The sequence below is a fragment of the Prionailurus viverrinus genome, chromosome C2 (genome assembly GCF_022837055.1).
Source record: "Prionailurus viverrinus isolate Anna chromosome C2, UM_Priviv_1.0, whole genome shotgun sequence".
NCBI lineage: Eukaryota > Metazoa > Chordata > Mammalia > Carnivora > Felidae > Prionailurus > Prionailurus viverrinus.
This window is the reverse complement of record NC_062569.1, coordinates 39,032,526-39,049,836: the sequence shown is the minus strand read 5'-3', so window position 1 is coordinate 39,049,836 and position 17,311 is coordinate 39,032,526. Positions and strand designations below refer to the sequence as shown.

The following is a 17,311-nucleotide window of genomic DNA, read 5'->3' as shown; positions in this document are numbered from 1 at the left end:
TTAGTTAACGGTTAACCTCTTGTGATTGTTGAGTTTTACTGGGGCCTCTCTTTTGCCATCATGGAAACGGTCCTCTAAGAGGGGCCAAAAGAAAAAAAGAATTGCAGAATTGCCACCCCCTCACTCACCGGACTGCTCATGCCGGGCGGAGGCAGAGGGGGCGGGGCAACGTGCTCCTCACCTCTGACAAGGGTGGGTAGCGCGCCTGGGGGCGGAGCGAGACAAGGCACGCCTGGCGGGAGATCGCGTTTCTTAAGGCCAGCGCGCTCTAGGTCGGGGGCGGGCCTGCGGTGAAAACGTGGGAAAGGCGTGAGTTGTTGGCTGACGGTTTGGGGACCGCGTCTTTGGCGTCTGTTATTATCTGCGGAGGCATCTTAAATTTCCTAAGCGGGTACGGAAAAAACGAAGTTAAAGTGTGATGGAGAGGGAACCGACGCGGCCTGGTGTCGCCGGGAGTTCTGCCCTAACTACTGCGAAGAATCGGGGATGAGCAGCTGGCATGTTTGCCTTGCTGCCCGCCTGTTTTCACAGCCCGGCCCTAAAGCCGTTTTTTCCGGCTCAGAGAAGTGAATTTCCCGGCGCCGTCCGTGAGGAGCGGGCTGGTGCTTCAGGCCCACCCATCCCCCCCGGCTCCGCCCCTCCGCGTCCCCGGGCCCGGGCCTGCCCCGCGGTCTACGACGCGTTGCTGTGGCGGTAGCCATGGGGACTCGGGGCTGTCTGGCGCTCCACACAGGCTCTTTGGCTCAGATTCACGCCACGACTGCAAAACTAACTCGGAAATGCTGAACTATAGCGCCTTGTTTAGGTATAAGTTTTAGGGGACCCGGGCTCTTTAGCAGTAGCTGAAAATACAGAACCGTTTTTAGCTTAAGCGCTCGAATAGTTAACATGGGGAGTAGTTCTGAGAAAAAGGTGGCTCCTGATACGGTATTAAAAATCTGAGGCTTTACTGAATTCACTTCAGGGATTGAACAATGATTTTTAGAAGACACTGGTAACTGTCATGTATAGATAAACTCTACAAGGGCTTAATAAGAAACCTCTGTTCTGGATTATCAAATTTACTTCACTGTATCGTCCTCAACAGTTACTTGATTGCAAAAAAAGAAGCCATCCTCTTGCAAAGTACTGTTGAGTTTAATGTATTGTCCTTCCTGATATAAGAATTCAATATTCAACATAGAAGGGATTTGTAAATGATACTACATTGAATACAGACAACTTGGAAGATTTAGTCTTCAGAGCCTTGTATAAAATGACTAAGAAATTTGGCTTCTACAGCTAAGGACTCTCTGCCACCTCTGGCAGTAATTTTATTTAATTTGCCTTCAAGCATCCCAGAACTCCATACAATGTGAAGTTATGAGCAAAATCTCAAATGAGGATTTCCTAAGAAAAGCATTTGGTGTCATTAGTCTGGAGATGTCAACTCTGCTGCTGCTACTGCCACTGCTGAATTGTAAACTAGGCAAGTCATTTACTAAACTAAAAATTTCCTATCCCTAATATCTTTCTTACCTGTCCTGGAGATGTGTTTGATTAATACCAGATAATTTATGTGAAAATTCTTTAAAACAAAAACACTCCATACATTTTTATGTTTATAGCTAGAATGAATCCGTTAGCATCCTTGACAGTAAACTGATTAAGCTGAGAGAATTGGACCATACTTAGAGACTAGTTAGGTGACTAGTAACAGGATTTAAGAATTGCTTCTATGTGTGGACAAAATCTTGGGAGTTCTTAAACTATTCTCAGCCTCCAAATCCTTGGATTTCTCTAGGCATCATTTGAAGAGTGGAAATACAAAAGATCACCAGTCTACACAAACTGAATGTAAAAATACTTGCTTTGTCTCTAAATATTTTACATTTGTGTAAAAGCCTTGATACCTTCAGTTAAGTTTTCTAGACATTTATCAAGATAGATAGTGTTCAAAAATTTAATATATTTCTCAAGGTAAAAAACAAAAAGGCTTAGAGCTATAAGAGAGAAACTCAAGAGTGTTCTAAGTACTATATTAGGGTTTGAAGAAAGATCAGTAAGTGAGTGATACAGTACATTACCCACCTATCCTATAAATTACAGGATGCTTTTGACTAATGGAATATAAGCTAACATCCAAAGCTCTTCCCCATAAGTTTAAATAATGGCCAATAATGTAATTTCCAGTGCATTGTAAAATGGCATTTTACAGTAGCAGTCACTCCTTTAAATATATGCAATGGAATTAAATATAGTATTTTGATACTCATCCATTTTTAAAAAGTGAACTAACACTTTGCTTGAATAAGTATTACATTATATTGCTGTTCTGTCCTTTACATTCACAGCAATAGTTCTCAGGGACTATTGCCTCCCTCCCATGGTATATTTGGCAATATCTGGAGACATTTTTGGTATCATAACTAGGGAGTGGGGGCTACTGGGTATCTAGTGGGAGGAGGCCAGGGATATTGTGAAACATTCTGCATTACACAAAGCAACTCTCAACAACAAAGAATTAACTAGCCCAAAATGTCAGTAGTGGTATGCTACTAAGAAACCCAGACCTACAGAATTCTATTCTTATATAGAATGGTTTTAGGCATAAAAGTCTTACTGGTTATCATTGTTTGCTGCAGCAAAAAAAAAAAAAATGTGTATATTAATATTTTTTCCATATCTTGTGGTCCTAATGTTCTAAAATTAAGTCAATCCAGGAAAATTTTTTTAATCATTGTGACTGTTACTAATATACAGATGATCAACATATAAATATCCTAATTTTGAATAATTATAGAAAGTAATACTTTATCGAAATGTATTTCTTAGTGAGATTGGGATTTTTATCATTTAGTTTAAGTTTTCATGGGTGAATATTATTTATTTATTGCTAGAATCTTACCTAGCCATTAATTTTCTCAATATTGACTTTTAGGTGCCCTGGCAGTTATGTCCTGGAACAACGCACTGTAGTGAGATTCAGGATAGGTAAGAAGTTTATTTCTTTTGTAAAGGCCAAAAGGGCCATTCTCTGTGTACTGAAGTACCTCAAACATTATTTTTTTAAGAAGTTGTTTACTAGTAGTTACTGGATAGGTGGATGGGTGATAGCAAGGACACTGGTGGGAACACTCTGGATATATTCTGAATACATACCTAACATAATTTACTCAAGGTTTGGATGTGAAAGAAGGGGAAGCAACAGCTCTCACTGTGTGGTTTTTATCCTAACCCACTAGATTTATTATTTGCTGAGATGGGGATACTGAGAAGAAAAGAATGAGGCAGATACAAATACAATTCCCTCTGTCCATTTTCTTTAGTGCCACATTTGTGTTTCTAAGTTTAAGTTAGCTGTTGAATCTTACAGTTATAGTTATCAAGATGTAAATAATATATTAGTCTCAGTGTAGTTAAAAGACTTACACAGTCATTTTCCCACAAATGACAGGATCTTTTCTTTGGTTTCTAACTCCATTGCCTACAGTTCAAACACTTGACAGCATTAGTTGTAACTCTTTACCAAGTAATGTTAATGATCTAATTGGTATATATTTGATTACTTTAAGGACAGGTTGTGTACAGTGTTTTAATGGTATTTTAAACACATTTTATTGTATTTGAAATCAAAAACTAGATGTAGGTAATTTTTAGGACAGGTTCACTATCATCAAACAGTTGACTCCATTGGATGTATAAAACTCATAAACACCAGAGGACTTTGCTTGTTATAATTGAATTATAGTAGTTTTCTGACTTGTGCAAAACAATGCAATTTAGCTCAAATGCAACTGGAACCTTTAATTCATGATTTATATTAATTCAAATTAACATTCATTGTTATTGGCTAGGCTGATCCAGAGAGGCATGTTTTTCTCGTAGTAAATTTTGAATACTTCGGTTTTTTTCCCACATTGTTTCCGCAAAGGAAATAATATGTGAAAATACAGAAAAATTAACACCATTTCAATGAGAGGTTACTTTCATACCCAGTTATTAAGATCTTTTGAAAAGTTAACCCAAAATGTGTACACCTTTGTAAGTTAACATTATTATTACCTATTTTATGGATTGGCATACATACGGAAAGTTCCTTTTATTCAGTTCCACCCCAAGTTCAAGAATCTGAGGGTATGGGTTCTCCAAGTCCAGTGGATGAGACAGAGATATATACCAGCTTTATTATATATCTGTGATATATAGTGAGGTCTAAGCAATATTGAAAGAGCATAAACAAGTTAGAAATTCCTGAAGTTACCAACATTATATTTGCATTGAACTCCTTTTGGGAGAGTAAGTTGTGTGCACTAAAATAATTTTGCTTCTTTCTCCTTTAACAGCCTGTTTTCTTAAGCCTTACATCCTATGTCTCTTACCTCTCTGCATCTACTGGCTTGTAGATGGTGAATGAATCTACTGGCCACCGCTGGTGAATGAAAGCAGCTATAGCCCACTGCTGTGGCTAAGCAAGTCTGCCAGAAAGCTTGAAGAGGAGCCTCAGCTGCCCTTTACAGAGCAAAAGCATCCTCTGAGTAGCTAAAGCTTGGACTTCTAAGTAAGGTATCTTTACCGGATCCCTTAATGGAAATCACATGTATAGGTAAAAGACCTGCCATGCCATAGTCTTTAGCCTAATGGCTGTGCCAGTTGTAAAGATGATCCACAGCTGAAGAAGGCTATTTATGTTTTGTACTTGGGTATCAAACATAATAGGTATTTAGTATTCAAAATTATATAGTCGAGATATGTTTTTTTGTTTTTCCTTGCAAAAGGGCTTATAAACCCTGTAGGTAATTAATTAAGAATTCCCATTTGGAACACTAAAGATTGTGGCCACCAATTCTAACATATGGGATATGTGTGTGTGTGTGTGTATGTGTGTGTGTTGGGGGGTTCCCCATATCAACAAGCAATTCTCCCAACACCAAGTGGGTGTCCTACAATTTAACTCAATTCTGACACTGTCTACCTGGTAGACCAGGTAGTTACCTGTGCTTCTGAATGACCAGCTATAAATCAGAGATTCCCATGACCCCTTCTTTGCGTCACAGGTTAAGAGTTCAATCCTACAAGACTGTCTGTGCTTCCGCTTCAGATGCCAGTAGCAAGTCCAGGTTATCACCTATCTTCTCTCACATACCCTCTCCTTGGTTTTGATTAATTTGGTAGAGTGGCTCACAAAACTCAGAGTAACATTTTATTCATTAGATTACTGATGAATTACAAAAAGATGTAACTCGGGGCACCTGGGTAGCTCAGTTGGTTAAGCGTTCAACTTTGGCTCAGGTCATAATCTCACGGTTCATGGGTTCAAGCCTTGCGTAGGGCTCTGTGCTGATAGCTCAGAGCCTGAAGTCTGCTCTGTATTGTGTCTCCCTCTCTCCCTGCTCCTCCCCCACTTGTGCTTTGTCTCTCTCTAAAATAAATAAACATTAGAAAAAAAATTTTTTTAAAAAGATGTAACTCAGGAACAGTCAGATGGAAGAGATGCATGCAGCAAGGTATGGGAAAAGGACTAGGAGCTTCCATGACCTTCCCAAGTGTGCCACTTTCCCTGACCATGTGTTCACCAACTTGGAAGTTCTCAGAACATCTATTTGGGGTTTTATAGAGGCTTTATTACATAGGTATGATTGATTAAATCACAATCCGCTAGTGACTGATCAGCCTCTAGCTCCTCCCTTCCCTCTTCTCTGTTCTTATCAAGGGGTGAGACTAAAAGTTCTAACCCTCTATTCCTGGTTAGTTCACCTGGCAACCAGCCCCCATCCTTCAGTGCTTTTCAAAAGTGACCCATTAATGTAAACCCAGTTGTGGTGGAAAGAGGCATGTTATGAATAACAAGACACTCATTTTACCTTTATGGCTCTGAAGTTCTTTCAGGAACTGAAGACAGAAAAAATATAACAATCAATGTTTCCATTGCTCTTATGCTCAGGAAATTCCAAGGTTGTCATAAATCATATTATCACAGGAACTAACTGTAGAGATGTCATATCATCCAATGTAATCTAATTCCAGAGTGTGGCCCATTGAACTATTAGTCCACAACAGATTTACCTTCTTTGAAATGTAACTGATTCACTGATCTGTCTGATTTGACAGACCATCTTCTACTTTCTGTCCTTGTGCTACCTTGTACTTACTAAAGAAAGTGGATTGATATGCAGGACTTTTTCCTCTTTTTTTCCCCCTTAGGAAATAGTAGAGTTCTAGTTATTTTTTTGAGAAGCCAGGAATTAATCACAAAATAGTACATATTTATTTATTATAATTAAGCTTCCTTGAAGATTAGCCTGATACTTAGAACTTAAATAATTATATATAAATATATGGTGTGCTGATCTAATCACAAGGTAACAAGACCATTATTAGAACTTGTTGACAAATTAAAAATAGCAACTTAGTAGATTAAACTGGAATGTCATAATTAATTTGTCTTTTTATAGATAATATATCATTCTAAAATAAAATAGAATCTAATTGCAGTTATAAGTTTGCCGACTTAGTAGTAAATACAGTAATCGAAGTCCTAGGATTTGTTTAAAAGCAAGCTTTAAACTCTAAATAAGAGCAGATTTTAGTTTTTGTTATTAAGTTTTGATTTGTAAGTCTTTAAGATACTAGTACTCAATTTTTGAACTGTATGTAATGAAAGACATTGAAGCAAAGTAATGTAATCTGCATAAAAAAAGAAAAAGTTCAGTGTTTGTCTCAAATACCAAAGAGATAACCAACAGTAAATAGTAAAAAACTTTCCTATAAAAATCATTAAATTATAATATGAATGTTTATTCATTTATTGGAATATATGTTTCTACCAAGATGACTACCAATAACTTACATTTCTTACATTGTTTTTTCTCTTAAAACTGGAAATAATTGCAAAGGAAATTTCAGGGACAGTATTTTAAAAGTTCTATTTTAAAAAATTACTCTCTTGGGGCACCTGAGTGGCTCAGTCGGTTAAGCGTCCCACTTTGTCTCAGTCATGATTTTACAGTTTGTGAGTTTGAGCCCCTCATTGGGCTCTGTGCTGACAGCTCAGAGCCTGGAGCCTGCTTTGGATTCTGTGTCTCCCTGTCTCTGCCTCTCCCCTGCTCATGCTCTCTCTCTGTCTCTCTCAAAGAATGAATAAACATTAAAAAATTTAAAAATAAAATAAAAATTATTCTCAAATTCCTCTTAAGTTTGTAAAAGCCATAAAGAGAAATATTTTTCTCTAATAAAACATTAGCCTATCTTTTTTATATTTTGTTTTCTATTTGTTGCTTATATGTAGAACTAAAGTATTTTTATTATAATATTTTATTATAACATATAACAACAATTCTACATTTCTTTCTTTTTTTGGGGTGAGAGAGAGAGAGAGAAAGAGAGAGGGAGAGAGCACACATGTGAGAGGGGCACAGAGAGAGAGAGAGAATCCTAAGCAGGCTCCACACTCAGTGCCTAGTGTGACACTGGGATCATGACCTGAGCTGAAACCAAGAGTCTGACACGCTCAACTGATTAAGTCACCCAGAAGCCCCTATATTTCTCATTAATTCTTATAGTTTGTAGATTCTCTGGGTTTTTTATACATACCAAATATATAAGTTACAGCATCATTTAAAATATTATGTTTTTTAGGAATAAATCTAAAGATAGGAATAATGCTAAAGAAAGAAAGATGGACACCAACTCTACACTGGAAATTACAAATCATTGAAAGACAAAGGTCTAAATAAATGGAGAGAGTGATATACCATGTTGAAGGATTAGTAGATTTAATATTACAAAGATGTTAATTTATAATTCAGCATAACCCCCATCAAAATCCCAAGTTGTGTGTTTTTTTTTTTTTTTAATTAAATTGACAAGCTGAAAACTCAGACATATCTACAAAGAATGAGGAATGACCGAGTTATTCTTAAAGAACAAAACACTGGAGTACTTAGTAAATACAAATAGTAAAAACACACAGGTGGTCAGCTGACTTAAAACAAAAGTGATTAAACAGTGTAGTTCCCAAGGTGGTCTTTATAATAAATGATACAAGATCAAGTGAATATTATGAAAAAACATGTACATATTGATCTGTCTTCACATGCCAAATACCAGAATCAATTTCCTTTAGGAATTACAAACTAAATGTGAATGATAAAATACTAAAGCTTTTCAAAGGTAACAGGAGAACTTCTGTCTGACTTATAATAGGTTGTGATTCAGGAAATACCTAAGATCACCCCCAGGGAAGAACAGAGCTCAGCAAAGCTGGTATATTCATGGTTGCAGTTTATACCATGGTAAATGCAGATTAAAATCAGCAACAGGAAAAGGTACATAGGGCAAGGTACAGGAGAGACCTGGTATAGAGAGCTTCTAGTTGTTCTCTCCCAGTGGCATTGTGTTAACAGTGCTTGCTTCTCCCAACAGTGATATGTGGTGATGCAGACAGAGTGTTGTCAACCAGGGAAGCTCAACCAAACCTTGGTGCCCAGTGTTTTTTGGGGGGTAAGTTACATAGTCATGGCTCTCTTCCCATATTGCTGATCTTAGTATTCTGCTCCTCCAGAGGTCAGTGTGATACCACATGGGACAAGGTCCTCACCATAAATCACATTGTTAGTATAGACTACTTGGCATGGTTTAAAGCCCCCAGGTAAACAAAGACACTCCTTTGCGGCAGGACATTCCAAGGGCTTACAGTTACCTCCCAGTAACTAAGTTACTGGGATGAGGGCCATACCTTTCTTTGGACAAGGTTAATCTTGTTACACATCAGTAAAGAGTTCTTAATAAATACCAAAAGCTCTAAACATAAAGGTAAAATGATAAATCCGTCTGTATTAAGAACTTGTATTCATTAAGAGAATGATTAAGTAACTCAGAGTAGGAGAAAGTATTTTCAATACACGTATTTGACAAAGACTGGTATCCAGATTATGTGAAGAACTCCTAGAAATCAATCAGAAAAAAACCCAATGATGGTTGGTGGGGGAGGGAGACAACAAGCAGAAGACTTAAGAAGGCATTTAAAAACAATAAATCTTACCTTTAATACTAGACTTGGCAAAAATGTGGAGAAATCCTACCTCTTATACAATACTGGTTGGAATGTCAATTGGTACTTTGGAGAACTGTTTGGCTGTGTCTACTAAAGGTGAACATATGCATACCCTGTGACCTAACAGTTTTGTTTCTAAGATTATACCCAAGAGAAAACTCATGGATTCATTCACCAACAGACATATTTATTGCCATACTGAAATAGCAGAAAACAAGAATATTCCAATGTCCATTAACAAAGAATAAATTGTGGTATATCCACACCATGGAATATGATATAGCAATATATATGATAAAACCATTTACAACTGTGTTAAACAACATGGACAAATTTCACAAAATGAGGAAAAACCAGACAAGATGGTACATTCTGTATTATTCCATTTATATAAAGTACAAAATCAATAATTAGGCATCACATTAGCAGTTATTCTTAGGCAATAAATACAAAAGCCACGTAGTGACTGGAAGGTGCAAAAGAAAGGTTCCAACAAGTTCAAGGAAAAACGGCAACAATAATACACATGGCAATCCAAATCCAAAGAGAAAAAAACACTTCTTTCAAGGAAGCCAAAAATGCTGCAGAAACCAAACACCTAGATACATTCAGTTTACAAAACAAAATGCTTAGCTTCTCTAAGATACTTACATTGAAGATACCTGAAGTTTTCCCAAGAGGAAGAGTAAATTGATTTGCATTCACTTTACAGGCCATTCTTGAAGAGAAAGTCTGCTTTAAAGGTAAATTTAATCTCTTAAAAGGTAGACCTACAGCTTTTAAATGACTTTTTTATGGTCTGTATTCATCAAGGGTTTAAAAGCAGTGTGTCACCTTTTTGCACAAATACGCTATAATAAAATATTTTTCTTTGTCCCTGGTTCCTGACACAAAGCTCCTAAAACCTTTGGAATTTCCTCAGTGATAAGGCAGGCCTCTAGTAGCTTCAGGATGGGGGCTGGTCACCAGAAAGACCAATCCATGATTAAAAGCTTGGAACTTTCAGTCTCACCCCAAACTTCCAGGGAGGGGAGAGGGGCTGGAGATTGAGTTAATCACCAATGAGAAACAATTTAATCACTCATGCCTATGTAATAATATCTTTATAAAAACCCCTAATTGATGGGATTCAGAGAATTTCCCAGTTGAATTCATTAAGGTGCAAGGTAGGTAGTGCACTTCTTCCATTTGGCTGTTCCCGAGTTATGTCTTTAATATTATACTGGTAATCACAAGTAAAATGCTTTCCTGAGTTCTGTGACTTGTTCTAGTGAGTTATCAAACCTAGGGAGGCAGTCACAGGAACTCAAGAATGTTTAGTTTGCTGAGCAGAACTGTAAGTATCCTTGGCACCCTATTTGCATAGCTTCTGAAGTGGGTGCAATCTTGAGGGACTAAATTCTTAAACTGGTAGAGCTTGATGCTAAGAATTGAGCTGAATTGTTACACATCAGTTGGTATGAGAATTATTTAATGTGTATTGTCAACAAATAATCTCTTCTTACAATGACAGTTGTTATGATTGATTTGTAACCCCCCCCCCCCCCGCCCCACACACACATTCATATGTTGAAATCCTAACCCCCAGCACCTCAGAATGTAACCATATTTGGAGGCAAGTTCTTTAGAGAACTTGATTAAGTTAGATGAGGCCATTAGGATGGGTCCTAATCCAATCTGACTGATGTCTTCATAAAAAGAGGAAATTTGGATACATAAACAGATACCAGAGGTGTATACACACAGGGAAAAGACCATGTGAACAGGCAGCAAATGTACAGCCATCTACAAGCCAAGGAAAGAGATTTCAGAGGAAATCAACACTGCTGGCACATTAATCTTAGATTTTCAGCCTCTAGAACTTTAAGAAAATAAAATTCTGCTGTTTACGCCACCCAGTCTGTGGTATTTTGTTATGGCAGCCCTAGCAAACTAACAGAATTTATTATTTGATTTTACATGCTTATTTCAGACCAGACTCATTTCCACTGATGTTATATGCTTATTTGAGACCAGAGTTTTTAGCCTGGAAATTTTAGAGAATAGTAAGTAGTATCCACATCTCATGCTATCCCAACCCAAGGATTTGAATCATGATTTTCATACTTGAAAACTAGCACATGAATCACACATCAGGAACATGAAAGATCAAGTGGAAGAATATCTCAAAGCACAGAACAAAATTATAAACAGACAGGAAGTACGAAAGAAAAGATCAGAGAACTGAAGGACACATACAGAAGACCCAATAGTGAATAATACAGGAGTTCCAAAAGGTGGAAGAATAACGATGGAGTAGCATCAATAATTTAGTATTTTATAGTAAAAAAATGTCTTGAACTTGAGAAAGCTCTTTGTCCACAGAATAAAAGAGCTCACACTGGCAGGATTGATGAAGAAAAACACTACTTTGGAAAAGAAGACCATAGGCTCAAAACTTAAAAAAAGACTTAGTTATTTACTAAAAATGACATTGCAGAAAAGGAAGAGTTCCTATCAGCTATTGCAGAGCAATCATAACCGATTTCTTTTAAAGATTTTTTTAATGTTTATTTATTTTAGAGAAAGAGTGTGAGCAGAGAGGGAGACAGAATCCGAAGCAGGCTGCAGGCTCTGAGCTGTCAGCAGAGTCCAACAAGGGGCACGGACTCACAAGCCGTGAGATCATGACCTGAGCCGAAGTCCGACATTTAACCGTCTGAGCCACCCAGGCACCCCAAAAACTGATTTCTTTTTTTTTTCTTTTAATTTTTTTTTCAATGTTTTTTATTTATTTTTGGGACAGAGAGAGACAGAGCATGAACGGGGGAGGGGCAGAGAGAGAGGGAGACACAGAATCGGAAACAGGCTCCAGGCTCTGAGCCATCAGCCCAGAGCCCGACGCGCGGCTCGAACCCACGGACTACGAGATCGTGACCTGGCTGAAGTCGGACGCTTAACCGACTGCGCCACCCAGGCGCCCCTAAAACTGATTTCTTAATGTGACAAAATTATCATAGTATATTTGTACACAATGGTGCAATCAAACCCCAATTCCAAGATTTGCATTATAGTCTCTAGAAAAGATAGGACCTCAGTAACAGTTAATGAAAAAGGAAATACCAGTAGTCACAAATTAGCAAACAAAATGGTTACCCAAAGGAGATGCTAATATCATACAATTAGAAATGGTCATGGAATCTATCAATATCTCAAGGAGCTGTCATTTTGTTGAGATTTCATTTTTTTCCACACACTGACCTAATGCTATCTTGTTATAGACATGTCAGAAATAATCTAGTTAAATTTCTGAGTCCCAAGGATAAAGAAAAAATAGTCTAATTAGCTAATGGAGGAAGAATAATTATGAAAGAAAAGAATCAGATGAACCAACACTTTATTTACAATATTAGAAGCTAGTAAATTTAGTATAATTTATATCTAGGGAAAGGACTATATGATCCATTGATTCTAATACAATCAAGGTATCATTTAATTGTCAATTTCAAAGAAAGTTGTTTATAAACATGTGAAGATTAATAGAATATATCACTCAGCAGCACAACTGAGGAAGTAGTAAAGGAAAGGACTGTAATCAACAAAGAAAATACAGATCTACAGACATGGGAAAATAGAGTAAATGAAAGAATGAGGAGCTCTGACACAATTGTTACCTTAAAGAGATATCTAAACAGATGCAGAGTGAATGAGTGTGTGTAATATAAATACTAACTGATGCTTCTTGAAATAAAAGTGGCATACTGCAAAGGCACCCTGATAATAGACTCTAAAGGCAATTAAAATATATCAACAAATCGTAGGAGTTTGGGGCCAGGGAGAGGGGAAATAAAAGTGTTCCAAAGGCCTCATCCAGTGAAGGAACAGAGCACCTAGCAAACGAATAGTTGGTATCTCATTTCCATTTAACCCTTACTTTCATATGGATTTAATTTTGAATGTATGAAGATATAATCACTAGTTGCATGAAAAAGTGCAATAGAATTTCATAATTAAAACAAGGAAAAGAGACTAGTAATGATCAAACAGGAAAACTAAGAGAAATAGTTAAAGGAAAATAAGGAAATATTTTTTTAAATGCAAACAAAGTAGGATGAAAGGAAGAAAACATGAATGATTAACTTCTCCAGTGTATAAAACAGCTTCTCAGATTGGGTTGAAAAAAAACAAAACAAAACCGAAACCTATCAATATATTCTTTTAAAAAAAGTGTTTAAACAGAGCAGTGAAGAAATGTTGAAAATAAAACAATGGCATAAAAGAAAAGCAATTGCATATACAAAATCGGATAAAATGTATTAAGATTAAAAGTTCTAAATAAAATAAAGACTATACAATGACAAAAGGCACGGTTTACAAAGAGCATATAACAGAAGCCAGTTTTTAAGGTATTATCTCTCAGCTTCAAATTTACTCTTCTATATTTTGCTTTGTAATGCTGGAATTAGAACTCTGAAAATTGAATTTCTGATTGGTCAGTTTACTCCCTGTTAAGTTCTGGCAATAGGGGGCAATAAAGGGTTGTCACAAGACAAACAAGAAAGAAACTGTTCTTTTTGTTACCATTTGTATCTTATTTCTATTAGCATCACCCTAATAAAGTTTTACTCTGGCAGCTTCAGAATACAAGAAGGTAGGGAGAAGCCATTGTATCTTGTCCGTGTCTATTCAGGGAAAAGCAGAGAGAGGTAATGGAGTATCTGAATGACCTGAGAACTGAAGAACCCCACATAAAGTAAAAGTTATTCACTGGAAATCATAGCAATTCAATTGGAGAATAGTAGCTAAAACTGGAAGAGGTTTAACATTTTCCAATAACCAGTAAGTTGGCTAGTTCCTATAAGTTTTCATAACTGACCCACTAGGGCTTCCTCCATGTACAAGGCTTCATACTGAACAGAAACTTCTGGGATGAAACAAAATTGTTTAGATTAGGAACAACTTAAATGAAGGAAAAAGGTGGTCCAGATAAAAGGGAAAAGGAAGCAGCTAGAATCTGCCCCAAGCAAGCCATTGTAGTTTTACTAATATATGAAAATAATATAAAAAGAATCTAAGCAGAGAAGCTATCTGAACTAAATCTTCTAAGAAGTTATGAAAACTAAATCAACATAGAAATGAACATTAGAAAACTATTGAAATAAAATACCAGACAAATAACTATAAGAAAACATGACAATAATAGAATAAACCTATAGGCAAAGAAAACATGCTAGAAAGATATATTCAACATACATGCAAATTGAAACATACCACTTCAAAATGAGATAAAAAATTAGGAAAAGATACAAGATATGAAAAAACAATCAGAACTAGGAAAACTCAGAAATTAGTTGATACAGCTCAAAAAATAATTGAAAACTATACCAGATCTGATAAATAAACTAGAGAAAATATACACCCCAAACTCAAGTAATCTCTTGTTAGAAATAGTAGATTAAAAGAAGAGAATTAAAACAAAAATCAAACAAAATGAAGAGATAAAAGGGATATGAGAGAAAATGACAAATACTGAAGATACAAAAAGAAAATTCAACATATGAAATAACAGTTCCTTAAAAAAAAAGAATACTAAAAACTTGCTGAAAGTATTATTATAAAGTATATGTTAATAGAGCACTCTATTACCTGATAATATCAACCCAAAAAAATCAAGACCAAGACATATTCTAATAAAATGACTGGACTTTAAAGAAACAAAAAAATCCTCTGGGAATCCAGGGAAAAGAGCACATGTTTAATAAAGGCATCAAAGTGATATTATCACCGGATTTTTTTTAACATCAATGCTTTATGCCAAAAAATAGAATAACACATTTAAAATATTTAAATGCGACAAGGCATAAATGGGACAAAGCAAATGACTAATTATATATTCTAAATCTATTTGTGTGACCTTGAGAAGCAGATTATCAGTATGGAAGAAAAGAGTTAAAAAACTGAAAAGGCTGTATAAAAACCCTGAATTTGTAAAATCCTAGAAAAAACAAATTACCAACCAGAAGCAAATAGTGGCCCTGGTTTCCAGATTATCATTTTGACATTTCCCCCTGCCCCCCACTGCCTTTTTTAAGGAAACCATGGCTGCTTCAAGAAATGACTGACTCTAGGTTTATGCAAAAAAATGTACTAGAACATCTTGAAATACTGCATATCAGAGAAATAATCAAAAGAATTCAGAAGTCAAATTGAGGCCCTCATTGGCCATAGGTTATATAAAGATCACAATGGATTTAAACTAATCAAATATGTTAAAATTTGTGATTTCATAACAATATTAAACAGTAGTTTTTGAAGACTTCATTGGTCACTGTGACAGGCCTCTAAAGATGCTCAGTTGTTAGAAATTTTACTATATGGAAAAAGGATCTTCATAGATGTGATTAAGTTACAGATATTGAGATAGGGACTCTCTCTCTCTCTTTCTCTCTCTCACCCTCTGACTTTTAAATATAATAACAAGTACTATTATAAGGGAGGCAGTGGGAGATTTGACTACAGACAAAAAAGAATGTCATGTGATAGAAATAGAGGAAGAGGATGGAGGAAGGGAGGAAAGGAATGCAAGGGCATACAGCACTGGTCTCTGGAAAGTATTCTCCCCTAGAATGTTTGTAGTGATTGTGGTCCTGCTGAAACCTTGATTTTAGCTGCAAAAGATTTATTTCAGGCTTATGGCCTTTAGAACTATCAAAGAATAAATAGATGTTGTTTTAAGGCACCAAGTTTGTGGTTGTTACAGCAACTGAAAAAAACTAATACAGTCAGAAATCATTATCTTAAAAAAAAAAAAAACAAAGAGAAGGAAGCATTCATTTCTCCTTTCCTAAATGAACTATACCACTTGGTAAGTATCAAATGAGGAATTGTCTTCTTATTAACTTATTCTAGCTAATCAATACAAATATTAGCATATCATAGGTACTTTATAAATACCAATGAACTGGAATTTAGACATTGAGCACAAATGGCTGCTGCATCAAAATTGAGAGAAAACAAATTATGTGTACCTTTAGATGAAAGATTATAGTCTTACCAAGGGGATAAAAATGTAATTTTATCAAACTTCTAGATCCTGAAGACAGTTTGCAGGAAATAGAATAAAATAGAACATGTTGAATCACATCACAAGTATGTAATAAAAAAAATCCAGACTATGAGAAACCAGACTGGACAAACATCTCATTTCTTCAACAAATAAATAGTAAGGAAAAGAAGGGATACCAGGAACACCTGTATGTAAAAGGAGTCTTAAAAGACCATTCAAGTTAAGAAAAATGAGTAAGACTAAACTATAATGTCTAGGGATGTCCACTTGGATCATTAAAAGCCATAAAAACAACAAGGAAATGAGTGTCATAAAAGTTGCAATAGTGTATATGGGTGGGAGGGGGCTATCTGTGCAAAAGGGCACACAGAGAGGCTTCTGGGATGGTTAACCAATTTCTGTTTCTTGACCAGGATGGTGGTTATAAGGGTATTCTCTTAGACCATTCGTGTAGCTATAACAAAATACCACAGACTGGGTAGCTTATAAACAACATAAATTTATTTCTCACAGTTCTGAAGGCTGGAAGTCTAAGATCATAGCACTGGCATGCTTGGGTAGGGCCCTCTTCTTAGTCACAGACTTCTTGTATTATCAGTAGGCAGAAAGGGCCAGGGAGTTCTCTGGAACCTCTTATTAGAGAACTAACCCAAAGTCTCCACCTACTAATACCATCACCTTTGGGGATTAGGATTTCAATTTAAGAATTTTGAAGGAGGGGGATACAAACATTTAAAACAAAGCAGGAATTTACCCTTATAGTAATTCACTAAGCTACATTTTCTTTTGTGTGTTTTTCTGTGATTTTATCTTATAATAAAAAGACAATAAATAAAACAAGTAAAAAATACTACACTAGTGCTTCCACCATAAACAACTAAAAAATTGGACAAAATGTGGGGAAGAACTGTGTTCAGATTTTGAAAAACAGGCAGTAGAAGAGTGTGATCCTAAAGAGAAGGGAAACAAATGAAATAAGTTATTCAATCCTTCCACTTTCTTTTTTTTTTAATTTTTTTTTAATGTTTATTTCTGAGACAGAGAGAGACAGAGCATGAGTGGGGGAGGGGCAGAGAGAGAGAGGGAGACACAGAATCAGAAGCAGGCTCCAGGCTCTGAGCTGTCAGTACAGAGCCCCACGCGGGGCTCAAACTCACAAACTCTGGGATCATGACCTGAGCCGAAGTCGGTTGCCCAACCAACTGAACCACCTAGGCGCCTCTCAATCATTC

General features: G+C 36.3%; 1 protein-coding gene across 4 annotated transcripts in view; it reads left to right on the top strand.

Annotated features, from left to right (window-relative positions):
- Positions 1 to 4,329: 4,329 nt before the first annotated feature.
- The window catches only part of SLC9A9 (solute carrier family 9 member A9), a 687,543-nt gene continuing 674,561 nt past the window's right edge, over positions 4,330 to 17,311 (top strand). For 2 of the 4 annotated variants that reach the window (XM_047875498.1, XM_047875496.1), the window contains exons 1-3: positions 4,330 to 4,545; positions 8,404 to 8,481; positions 9,747 to 9,777. The gene's annotated coding sequence lies outside the window, so the exon portion shown is untranslated. The remainder of the gene's footprint in view (positions 4,546 to 8,403; positions 8,482 to 9,746; positions 9,778 to 17,311) is intronic. The other 2 variants (XM_047875495.1, XM_047875494.1) reach the window with 2 other exon arrangements.